Here is a 13,594-nt window from a genome sequence, read left to right as displayed (position 1 = left end):
GGTTTCAGACACAAAACATAAAATAAACGAATGAAATGCATTAATTATTACAGAGTAAAATAGACAATGATAAAACACAATTTAATCAGTCTCACCTGTACTAGTGAGAGTATAAAAATACCAGCTACACATTACTAAGTCAATAATGTCGCCATCTCAAATTATGTCCTTTTTTACACTGAGTCCTTTTTTATATGAACTTTCACTTTTGGTGCTTTTAGTACATTTTGCTGATGAATACTTTGATACAAAGTTAAATATTGATTTGAATTAATATTACATTACTATTTTTAAATACTTTTTCCACCCCTGCTCCTGCTGCCAAAGATGATTCCCTGGAAAATGTTTCTTGTCCAGGAAAGGAATCCTATATAAGGACAAAATCCCAAATGGGGATGACAGGGTTGAGGGGGAGGGGTGGTAGCTGATGGTTGACAGTAGCTCTTCCAGAAAATACTACAGCGCTGGTATTGCCTCAGTGCACGGCGCTCTTTGTATTGATAAAATCCATACTCCTGAGATGCGTCTGTGTGCGACAGGGAGCGTGAGATTAGTTTCCTGACTGGAACCTAGTTAATTCCACAGAGGAGAAGATGCTCCACACCTGAGGCCCCAGAAGACACAGGGCACCGACAGGCAGACTGCAGGGGCAGGGCAACCTACACACACACACACACACACAATGGACACACGGCAAATACCAAATGTACTACTACACACGTAAACACATATGAGCACACACACATGCTGCACACGCACATGACACAAGTGCATACACATACGCACACAGGCATGGTCCCCCGGTCTGACGCCACCACCCCTGTAGGAGCAGAGGGGGTTAGGTGTCTGCAGGCCAGAGAGTGGCAGCACAAGGACAGACGTCTCCCTGGCTGTCTGGCTGCCGACAGGTCTGATCGATCAATATGCTGACTCTCTCTCTCTCACTCCTTCTCCTCCTTCCCATTCTCTCTCTCTTTTCCCCCGATCCTCCTCCGCTTCCCCATCTTTGACTGCTCTACTCCACATTTTTCCCCCTTCTCTTTTCATTAGCCCTCTCTCCCTCTCTCTCACTCCTCTCCACTGACCAGTGGACACCCTCGTCCTTAAGAGTGATCCCTCTATTTACTACTGACCCAACCCAAAATGCCCCCCTCTCCTGCTCTACCTCTCATTAACTATTCCCCACTCACTTTCTCCGTTGCTTCATCACTCTTTCGCCTTCAAGAAAACACAAATGCACAAGCAGCAGAGGGAGAAAGAGAGCGTGTGTTTAACACAATCAAGGCCATTTGCCACATGAGCCAAAGCACCTTGCACAATGCAAATTGATTACAGGTGATATTACTGAGTGTAAGCTCCACCAGCAGAACTGTTAGAAAATAAATAATCTCAAAATAAACTTAAATGGTCACGCTCACCACTCTCACAGTGAAAGACATGAAGCTCACTCAAAAGCTCTTTATACAACGCTGCTCTTCTCAGGTGCTCAATAAGAATAACAGTCCACACAATGATGAAAGTGTCTTTTATATTTGTTATATTCTTCAGGCATATGTCATATTTACATGTCTTTAATGTAAGTTACTGGAGTGTGCCTTTCTATCTTAATTTAAGCAAGAAGCCCCATTGAGATCAACACCACCTCCCTTAATAGAGCTCTGAAGGATGAAAGGGGGACAGGGAGGACAAAGGGAATATGAGAGTTCCCAAAATGTGGAGCATCAGATCAGACAGCTTTCACTCATTCATACTGCTGAAAAAAGGCATAAATGTGGTATATTTGTTTTGTGTTTGATCTAATTGTAGTAATGTTGTGAATCTCATGAAGCCAGAAATAAAACAATTTTTTTTGTCATTAATTTATTATAATTAAAGTCACATTGATTTATGAATTACTAGTATGTATTGTCACTTGTAGATCTCTTGCTGTATTGATGCTTTGTTGATGCTTGTATGTTGTTCCTCAAATGTAAGTCGCTCTGGATAAAAGCGTCTGCAAAATGAGTAAATGTATTGGGAAGTAACGTAATGAATTTTAAAAAATTGGGGGGGTCAACTATGTTAGCGTTTTATTTTATTTTCCATCCACACTGAAAGAAAGTCACAGTCAGCGTCATATCTAAACAAGTGTACAGAGAGCTTCTGTATGTGTGTGTGTGTGTGTGGGGGGGGGGGGGGGGGGGGGGGGTTTGGGGGCTATTATGTGTAGTTTAGTGTTGGTGATGTTTTTTTGGGCATGACCTCACCCACCTAGGAGTGCTCACGCGTCTCTAATCTCTTTTAGATGGGATGCCTCACTTTCCCATCATGCGTTTTTTTTCTTGTGGCCCCTGGGTAATAAATCTAATGGTCTAAACTTCTACTACATCTCATTGCCGTTTCTCCAAAAAAACTATGCGCTTTATGTTCTCTCGAACTTCGTTACACTGGGCCAGAAAGGTATGATTTCACGGGAAAATGTATATATCGGCTTTGATTTTTGTCTACTTTCTCGCAATATGGGCCCGCTTTAGTGGAATAAAAATTGATTTTTTTTAAGCTTTTTTGTGCATTAGCTTTTAAATTTGAAATTGTATTTGCAGAACCTGTTTGTGATCAATGAGAGAAATCAAGATTTATAGCTGATGTAACACAGGAGGAACAGCAACATCTGACCGCCCGAGACGGATTTTACATCCTGTATTTTGACAGTGTTGAGTGTCTGTACACTATCTATCTATCTATCTATCTATCTATTTATCTATCTATCTATCTATCTGTCTATCTAACTATCTATCTATCTATCTATCTATCTATCTATCTATCTATCTGTCTATCTATCTATCTATCTATCTATCTATCTATCTATTTATCTATCTGTCTATCTATCTGTCTTTCTCCTGCATGTTGTGTACCCTCTTATTTTTTACCTTTTTTCTCTTATTTGCCTGCAAAATCTTACGACTTTACTTTAGCCTTTAAGGGCTAAAGAGATAAAAGCAGTGAATCCATTTCCTCTCATCCCCTCCTAATTACTCATCATCATCATCATCTTCATCACCTGCCTCTTTATTTCTGTGAAAGCCTCTTTAATGACTGGGTTTGATGTCTTGGCTGCCTGTCTCCAACTTCATGGAGAGCTTCCTTGAAGACCAGGAAGTGGCCTTTCATAAATACACAAACAAATACTGTAAACAGCATACGAACACTCAAACGCACACACACACACACATACACACACACACAAACTGCCCATGCTCCAGACTGTCCATTGTGTGTCTGCAGCCTTGAAGAATCTTGAGGAGTGTCTTAAAAGCATGAAGGGGGTTCTAAGAGGGACACACAAACAAACACATACACTAATGGCCTCACATTAGCCGTCAGTGGCAGGGGAGACAGACACACAAACACACACACACACACACACACACACACACACACTTCATAGGGTCCTTTCTTCTGGGCACTCTTCAAGACATTAGAACATTTGTTGGGCCCCTAAAGGCTCCCAAAACAGAAACATCCTTTGCAGTTATGTCAAAAATTTCAAATTTTGTCCCTGTCCCTGGCCTTACAGTAACCCTGCATCTGTTTGTTTTACTGTTTTACTGCTCTGAATGAATCTGTAGATGATGGATGGTTACATATAACCAACATACAGTATAATTCAGCAGTAAGGTGCAACGAGCAACGGGCAAATCACAACACAAAGAGTATCAACGTTTGAAATCAATGAAAAGATACAAGTAGGATTGAAATGCTGTCATTATTCACCTTTTGTGGCATGGAGTAAATGTGCAGGCATTACCTTTTTTCAGATATGAGAATACACCACCAGTACATTTTGTCACACGCTGTAGCATTGCCCATTCCCCCCGAGGCACGAGAGGAAGAGGAGTGAGAATACAGGGAAATGACAGAAAGAGCTGGTGAGTTCTGAGTTAAGTCAGAGGCTGAGCTGAACACACTCCCAAACATAGAGTTGCTGTTGCTATCTAGCTTATAGCTAACATGCAGTTGATACTAGTGGTTTTTCAATGAAATATTATGCCGATATGCCTTAGTGTATAGAATTTGTAATTATTAATGAAATAGAAAAATACGTTATGTTATGCTGCAGATTTCAGACTGGTGAGGTACAGTTTGTCAGAAGGGATGTCATTCAGCTGCATTATTCTCTACAGTATAACAATATATATTTAAAGCTAGACAGTAGGGCTGACCCTGAATAGTCAAAGATTCGATGCTTCGATGGGCGGAGCCTGATTTGTCTGTCAATCTCACAGTTGAAGCTTCGCAGCGAAACAAGGATCATGCCATTTTGCCAATATGGAGGTGCTCAACGTCTGATTTTACATAGAACTACCAATTTTCTCCCAATAAGTTAATATACAGTCTATTACAATATACATTTCAATGTTTAATGCTGTACATAAACATGTCAAAAGAATAAAAATTTCAATAAATATTTTGTGCCTCGATAAATCCAAAATTGTAACCCTAACCCTGGGTCGTCAGTGTGTATGTGTGAAGCAGCAGTAAAAGAAGCTTGCCGAAGAAACGGAGCTCCAGCTTCATGGTGTTGTGCCGAGTTGTCCGCACCTCGCAGGACTTTCGGATAATTTATCACCGTTGATAAACCACACAAAGAATATTTTGTTTATTTATCGTTTTTAAATAGCCGGCTACTTGAAATAGACGCGCGAGGAACCATGAAGTGCATGTAGTAGTTGGAAGCACGGCATGCACGCTAAACTCTGCACATGATAATATCCTAGTAACAACAGATTCACAAGAGGTCCAATATTATCCCTAAATCTTTCACATGTGTCTGAGACACAATTTCACTTCCGTTTGTCTTTGACAACTTTGTCTTAGTTCCAAACAGGATCGACTCGAGATCGAGTTTTTTAAAACAACATAGTATCTATGAGCTTAAGAAACATGATCTCAATCTCATTGATATCTTTCCCAGATAACAGCAATGCAGAATCATCATTACACAACATGTAAATGTACAGTATATGATAGCCTTTTTGATAATGAATTTGAGAAATTTGACAAAAAATCACCTCCTGATACAATTTAAATGGTATAGGGCCAGATTTACTAAAGGTTTGCATGAGTAGAAACGTGCAAACTTGATATCACCAGAAAATTAACATGTAAGCTGATCTACTAACGGAATGACGTCTTTCAAAAGTGCAAGATAGCTCCTGTTGTTCATTTACTACTTTTGCCTTAATAATTTGGGGCGTTTCAAGTTGTTGTGAAAAGTAATGGGAGGTTAACATGCAAATACCTTTATTTACTACACGCAATGTGATCTAACAAGCCTAAAAGCAATTTCATGTGCGTGCAATAGCATCTGTATTTAATACGTTTGAAAGGAAGGTGCAAACCGCCAAGTGTTGCACAGAGATGGCTGCTGTTATCATTGCGAGATGGAGACACAGCCGTAATGAAAGAATAAGTAAAGAAATTAAAGCTACAAGAAGGAGTCACACAGTACCTGCCGTGCCCAAACGTCTTGCAATTCTGCATTTCCTCACGTTTGGATCATTCCAGCATACTGTAGCTGTTTCTGCTGGGGTTTCCAACGCAGTTTTTCAGGTGTGCTGTCCCAAGTACTTAGTGCAATCTCACACAGGATGGGCAGGTACATACGATTTCCACATACTTAGACGCACTAAAGGAAAAAAAACGCAGTGGCTGTTTTCCTTCACGACTTTTCATGGCTGAAACCATTAAAATATCCAAAACCCTCATTTAAATACTGTCACCTCCATTGTGTTTGCACCTGTTGTCACTTACGCAATAATTCTTAGTTAATCACCCATAGTAGGTAATATGATTACACGTGCAATATTTTAGAATGGATATACAATTTAGTACTCTTTATTAGGGGTGTTAGTAAATATGGCCTATATAGTGTGTTAGTGTGGGGCAGTCACCCTGCCCTCTCTCTCAAGCATTTTAGTGTTTATATCATCATCAGGATGAATTCCATTGCATTGTGCTTCTCACTTTCTCCAGCATTATGTAAGATATGTTTATTTGTGCGATTTAGTGGTAATTCACCACTGTTGCAAAGGAATTAAATTATGATCAAAAATTAACTTTGCAAACACAGCCAAAGACTGAGAAGAAGAAGTGTGGCAACACAATACCTAGCAATATTACATGTTAGTCCAACTGTGTACACTGTCTTGCAGATTTGTATTTTACGAAGCTCTCTCCAAAGTCTGCCAGCCCCTTGCTTGGACACTCTTTTTTTCTCTTCTTAGCTTTCTCTGTCAACATCCTCTCCGGTCTCTTCACTTCTGCCATTAGCTAACGTTATGTCCACAGAGGCTGCTAAGCCAGGTTATGTTGCTTGCTCACCCGGGTCCGGCTCAACACCAGCAGCAGCATAATGTTACTTGAAACTCCGGTGGCAAGCTAGCTAACAAAGCTAGACAGCAACTGATACAAGAGCACTGTCCAACTGTGTTATCTAGTACTTTTGCTAACAACAACTCGAGATTTATAGCTAGTGGCTAAACCTCTGTCTGTTAAACCTCTGGCTGATTTTGCTCGAGTCAACATCAAGCAAGCACAACACACAAGACAAAGCAAGCCAGCTAATAAGTTATTACTAGTCCCACAGCAAGGAGGACAGCTCGGCACATGTCTTGCATCCTTTCAGCTCTTTTAGCTCACGGCAACGAGTAAAAGCCCATCCAATATTTGCTCTCGTCTGGAGTCTTACTAGGTCACTCTCTCTTTTTCTCTTCCTCACTTCCTCCGTCTTCTTCAGTCTCTTTGCAGCCTCTGCCATAATATCCATACTGCGATATGCTTGCCCGCTGAAGACTTTTCTTCTGTTCTCATAATAGAAATCCTTCCCTGGACTTTAGTTCTACATAGTGCTGGGCAAAGCTTGCACAACCCAGAGAGTTAATGATAGCAATGTCCTATTACAAGTCAGTGTACTCTCAAAATGATTTTGAAGCTGTTATTTTAAGATAAAAATACTACATAATGTTGCTTTAAAACAGACATAACGTATATATTCTTTACAGCAACATGACAAATACCATCAAATAAGATGTCATTCCTTACACTGAATATTTTGTCAGCCTGTTTCTATAATTGACACATCCTCCAATGACAAAGACCTGCTGGGAGACGTGAGAATGTGAGAGTAAATTACACTTCCTAATCTCACTCGCCGCAGGAAGCTACTGTAAATAATATCAATATGTTCTGAATCTACTAGTTATATGAGAGTTACAAAAAGATAGAAAACTTCTCCATTCTAACCTCTCAGGATCATTATCTTTTCAAGCATTCAAAATATCTACGATATAAGGTTGTCCACCTCCTCCATTGAAAAAAAGGAGGTTGCGAGGGCAACTTTTTTTCTGTTATTGTGTCTCCCACTGTCTGTGTATGCGTGTGTTGCTGCGTGTAGTTGCATGGCGGCAGCCTGCTAGGCAGAGACTGCTGTTGGTGATGGGGGACATTGATTTTTTTCTCTCCCCCCTCTGTTTTCTCTGGGATTTTGACAGAATCATAGCACCATGGAAACAAAGAAACTGCTTTGTGACAGAGGAAAACCTTTCATTTCAGCGGGAGCGAATGGCGGCTTGCCGCTGATAACAGCATGGGTAATCACACACACACACACACACACTTACAGAAATACATGTGCGCACACATCTAGGGAACCACAAAGCACTCACATATAAGGTTAAAGTATGATTGTTGCACGTGATTGTGAAAATAAACAACTCAAAGGTCCCTTTTCACTAAGCTGCAGCTCAGACACACAATCATAGTTATTATCAGCCTGCAGGAATAGGTGTCAGTTGAAGGGTTTTACCTTCTGTCACAAACAATACAGATGCATATAGCCTACCTAATGTTTTTTGATATACAGAGCTTATTTATCTAAAGAACTGTCCTTTTGCAGGCTAATTTTGGATAATTTAGCACACATTACACAATCATCCTACACAACTACAGTATTTCATTGAGCCTAGTTTACTGCCAAATTACTGTTATTTGGTAATGAGTACGGCTGTAGAAAGTGCCATAGACTTTGTGTGTGTGTGTGTGTGTGTGTGTGTGTGTGTGTGTGTGTGTGTGTGTGTGTGTGTGTGTGTGTGTGTGTGTGTGTGTGTGTGTGAGTGTGTGTGTGTTTGTGTTCATCTGGTCATAACTGAAAATAGGCCTGTTTTCTTGTTGGATTTAAGAGCATAACTGATGTAAGCAAACCTTATTGTCTGGTGTTTTGCCCGGTATTACTATCAAAGTTTTATTTTCCGTTTACTACTGACTGTGCAGTTAAGGCCCTCTGAGTAAGACCTCAATCAGCTTTATGAAATGTAATTGTACTATTCAGCGCAGTTTGGTTACAGTTCCTTTAGACAATTTTTGCAGTATCGTTTTAAGCTAACCATAATTCAACAAAGCATCTGGAAAAACAACATCCTAATAGATAGCATGCAGTAGGAACAGTGAAAGTCCAGAGTCAGATTGCTCTTCATTAAACGATTTGACCCCAAAATATTAGATTTCAGAGATTCTATTGCATTTAGCATCTTTTCTATCATTATTGAGATGACTAGGGATCAAATCGATTCTGTGTCAAATTAACTTGAAGAACACCAGACTGCCTGGCTGTCATTGTGTGTGTGGATTTTTCCAGATGTGTTTAGGTGCACTTAAATTAAATTAATGTCCATGTGCAGGCATGTCTGTCCTCATATACAGTTCTTTGTAATTGTGCGTGTTTGTGTGCGTGTGTGCATGTGTGTGCTGCAACATGCTGAGTTTGTCTCTATTGAGCTGTTGGTGTAATCTAAACAGCTCTACCGAAAGGCTCCAAACCTGAACCAGAACAGACAGACAGCGGTCAGTGGTCACTGAGAACAGACAGTAAAGGGACAAACAACTGCACTGCAGGACTGAATTGCAGTCTGTGACTGAAATGTTTTGCAAACTTTCATTGGATGAATAAAAACTCTTAAACCAGGAATTTAATATGTATGTTTGCATATAGTAGCTCAAAACGTGATTGCAAATTCACATTGATTCTTTCTAAACAGTTGTGCAGCCATATTTTAAGTCCCTTTCACACATGCACTGTAATCCTGAACATATCTAGACACTGCTCAGAGGAGCTGTATGTGAGAACGTCCGATTCAGTTGGACCTGACATTTAACTGACTTTACTCTGCCAGCTACCTAGTAGTCTGTTTAATGTACGATTGAGCCCATGTGTGACTAGAGCAGGTCATTGTCCACAGAAGTCACAGCAGGTGAGTGGACATGTTGATGACTTTTGTAGATATAGTGGATCCTTCCAAATACATGTATTATTGATATCAACACAAAAAAAACATGACAGATGAGTCCAGGCGCCACCTCTCGCCACTGGAGAATTTCCAGTAGGTGAGAATGTGTCTGACATGGATAGTGTGCTACATTTCTGAGGGCAACTCCAGGTAATATCTGGACCTGATTCTCCGGACAAAGTCTGGCGTTTATGCATGACAGCAGATTTAGAGTCATTATTGCGAATAGAATTCCATTCACAACCAATAACCAATAACATAAGCCATGGGCCGAATGTGGGGGTCTGTTAGCTTATTTGGAATGGCATTAAGTTGACAAAGTAAGCATCGTTTAAAGGCATTAAGCATCAAAATTCTGTCGGTGTTAACTATTTTTAAATCTCAATATCACAGCGTCTACTGCGTATTTTGTAACAGGAGGGCATACGAAACAGAACATTAACAAAAATAGGCAAGAGACGACCTTACATTTCTACCAAGTTTGTGCCTCTGCAAATTTGGTTTGTTATTACTTAGACTAAGTCTGACTTTTTGGTTGTAAATTCCAAAGAGTTGTCTTTCAGAAAAGAATAACAACCATTTAAAATGTTCTGATGTGTGGTGTAGTGCCTTCTGTAAGCCCACTGCAAAGTTTGCTTACTTACTTTAAGGGAATATGTTATTTATTCAATAAAGAGAACATTTATTTTTGTCAACAGAAACTTCCAAACAATGGTCTACAAATTCACAGATACACACATTCACAGCTTCTCTATAAAATCCAAGGCCATGGAGGAAATGGCATGTTGTTGTAATACATTTTGCTGCATGAGTGTCAAACTCCATAAACCTGCTGCCTGATAAAAGCCAGCCCCTGCTTACATGTCAGGGGCCATTTAGATCCACTCACTGTCTGAGCATCAGAGGCACTGCAAATTGCATTGCATTTTAACGCTAATAATTTACATAAATGTGTGCAAATGAATCCCAGCAGAAATCCATTTTAAGTTGCACGTTTCAGCAAATTCAGATAGTTTGAATCCAAAATACAAGCTAAAATCTTCATGCACGTGAATAAATATACCTCAGAATCTGGTGCATTGTGGAATCATCCTGAGAGAGGGACTGGACAGCATTTGATGTTTTGATGTGCATTCGCTGCATCTCTGCCCTGGCCTTTCGAGGATGACTCGTCTCATCTGAAGCCACTCACAGCTAAATGTCCCATCTGGTAACATTTCCACGTTTCTCCACCTTAAATCAATAGCAATAATTTTCCTAAGACCCTGATGCACACACACACACACACACACACACACACAAGGACACATGCGTAGGTCCACTTCTCTTTGTTTCAGCTGCCATTTAATTTGATTGCCGTTTGTGTGGATCTCCATCCTTTGAGCAATTGGCTTTGAATGTGCATTTCTGTTTGAAACAAAACGTATGCCTGTTCCTTGATGCGCACCACATATCCTTCTCATATTCTCATCTCTTGATTAAATTCTTTGATCGTTTCCCATCCAGTGTTGCTGATTTGTGGTTTATTGTTTAAGCGTTTTGGCTTTCCTACAAATCCATGCACCAATGTAATGCTGCAGATGCACAGGAGCTGACACACACATGCACCGGTCTCCATTTTAGCTCGCTCCTGCTGCAGGTTGGGGTTGTGTGATGGCCGACACTCTGCTTCAAGGTGCAACACATGGATGCAGTTTACCTCGAACATGCATGTGAACACACAAGAATAAATACACACAAACGCACGCGCACTCTCCTACTCTCTCTTCGCTCTCTCACACATGCGAACACACTTCACCCGCACACTGTGATTGATTCAGGATCGGTGGAGCCGAGGTAACGGTGAGTGATGCTTCGTTATTAATGTATCCAAATGAGATAATTACTCAGCCCTTCTGCTCCTCTGCCGGTCATCCAGTTAGTTAAACACGCGCCGGGGATTATGATGTCAGCCAGATTAAATGATCAATTACACACACACAGCAGAGTGCATGCTCCCTCTCCCTGTCTCTGAAAGCACACACACATAAATACGCACATATAAACACAAGCGGGATATGAACATGTGTGGATATTGAGTGTGTGTATGTGTGTGTGTGTGTATGTATACTGTATGTGTGTGTTGGTCAGTGGCCGGTTGGTTGGGGGCCCCGGCTTTTGACCTTGAGCTCAGGGGTCAGGCAGCAGACGGCCGGCCAGCTGGACATTTCCATCTCAAAGACCCCGAGGACCCCTTAACTCTCTCTTCTGCACACACACACACACACATGCACACTCACACACACACACACACTCACACACACACACACACACACACACACACACTACCTCTAAGATCCCCTCCCTCCTTTTACTTGTATCTCATTTTCTCCTGCTGTGGATGGTTGGATGGTTTATGAGTGCGGAGAAGCTACAGCCATTCATTTCTTCCTAACTGGGGGTCTAATGGAGAGGTCTACGCTGGAAACCTGAGCTCTCACTGAGTAATGAGCCGCCCTTTACTGTCCAGTGTGTGCATGTAGCCTTGTGTGTGTGTGCACTGCCCAGCCGGCTCTGTGCGGCCAGGCTCTGACCCTGTAAATGATGTCTCTCCTCCCCTCATCCACAGTGGCTCTTTACTGCTAATAACCTCTGATCAGATCTTAGATGGCAGAGCCCTCCGCTGGGCCTGGACTACCTCCAGCCCAACAGCCTGCTAATACGCTCCAATCAACCGTGGGCTTCTCTATTGGAGGTTGATACACAGGGATCCGAGGTGGGGACGGGTCACGCCCAGCGCCCCCATGTAGTAGCCCCACCAAAGCCCTGCCGACTACCTTTGCCATCTCTGAAGGAACGGAGGGGCTGGGAGGGAGTGGAGTAGCAGCAGCGGTGTGTGTGGGGGAGGGAAAGGGAGCAAGCCATTTCTCCACAGTCTAATGTAGTTAGGGCAGGGCCGATCAGTCATTCCGACCAATACTAACCATGTCGCTGGGCCTCTCCTCCCATCTTCTCCACACAGGAGCCACAGAGAGCTGCACTGTACATTTACCTGCAATTAGATTTGCTCGAGCATCCTGCTGGGAGTGATGGAGGCCCCTCAGACCCGGAGATGGCAACAACTCCAGCTCTTTGTGTGTATTTCATACATATGTACATGTAAGCAATGTATACAATGCTTGTATTTACTTATTTTTGTATTTGTGTCCATTCCTGTGAGAGGAATAAACATAATGTAACACTTACATTGTGCATGCATGAGTGCTTCTATCTGTATGTGTGTGTGTGTGTGTGTGTGTGTGTGTGTTTTAGTAACATATTAAGGACTTGGCTGCTTGGTGACAGCCCAGTAGTGTTTGCCCGGCTCAGTGGATGGATAATGATTTAACCATTGAAGATTAGTGATCAGATGAAAACAATGGAGAGTCTGATAGCTGCCACTGTCTGTTTGCTCTGTCCCTACCTGGAAAAGGCAAATCTCACACACACACACACACACACACACACACACACACACATAACATACGATAGTTTAATCCCCTGTCACTGAGCTCAATGCTAAACTCAATGTAAGTGTCCACACGACACAGGAACACCTTAACTAGAGCAAGGACTCGTGTGTGTGTGTGTGTGTGTGTGTGTGTGTGTGTGTGTGTGTGTGCGTGTGTGTGTGTACGAGCGACCGTGTGAACCTGTGCTGTGTAAACACGTCTGCAGTTTCGGAGGGAGGCTCTCTCTGCCTGTCCGAATGCACACACACAGATTCCATTCCCTCGTCCCTGAACCTCCTCCCCTCCCTCGCCCCTCTCCTTTCGTCTCCCCTCCTTTCTTCTACAATCGTTCCTTTCTTCACACACGCACCCCCCTCCCCACCCCCAATATCTCTGTGATTTACAGCTCCTGGCCCCTCCCCACACCTCAGCAGCACATTAAGAGCCTTTAAACTGTAGCCGTTACTAAACAGGGGTCTTTATGGAGCCAGTCCACACATCTAAAGCCCATTACAGCTACATCAAAGCAGGATAACAATGACTAATGAACAATAGATATCATGAGAGACTGTGCCAAATCAGTATTCACTGTTACCGAGAGGGTGTGTGTATGTGTGTTAGGGGCAATCTTAGCTCCATTCATTTTTTTCCTCTCATAACATGTGTGCTATATCTACAGTATGTCCTCATGTATGTACTAACATGGTTTTAGTTGTGTAGCAACATGTCAGCATGTTTTGTGTTCGTGTGTATCTGTGAATGCAGTGATGTTTATGGGGTGTGAGTGTGTGTGTGTGCATA

General features: G+C 41.9%; 1 long non-coding RNA gene across 1 annotated transcript; it reads left to right on the top strand.

Annotated features, from left to right (window-relative positions):
* Positions 1–7,406: 7,406 nt before the first annotated feature.
* On the top strand, positions 7,407–12,547 carry LOC119890864. The gene is made up of 2 exons (XR_005442325.1): positions 7,407–7,631; positions 12,325–12,547. It is a non-coding gene; the product is annotated as an uncharacterized LOC119890864 (long non-coding RNA).
* The last annotated feature ends 1,047 nt before the right edge of the window (positions 12,548–13,594 follow it).

Source organism: Micropterus salmoides, unplaced genomic scaffold (genome assembly GCF_014851395.1).
Source record: "Micropterus salmoides isolate LMB-PRFRI ecotype aquatic unplaced genomic scaffold, ASM1485139v1 Ms_hic_scaffold_6, whole genome shotgun sequence".
NCBI classification, from domain to species: Eukaryota; Metazoa; Chordata; class Actinopteri; order Centrarchiformes; family Centrarchidae; genus Micropterus; species Micropterus salmoides.
Note: the sequence above shows the minus strand (reverse complement) of the source record. Positions and strands in the feature narration are given on the sequence as shown.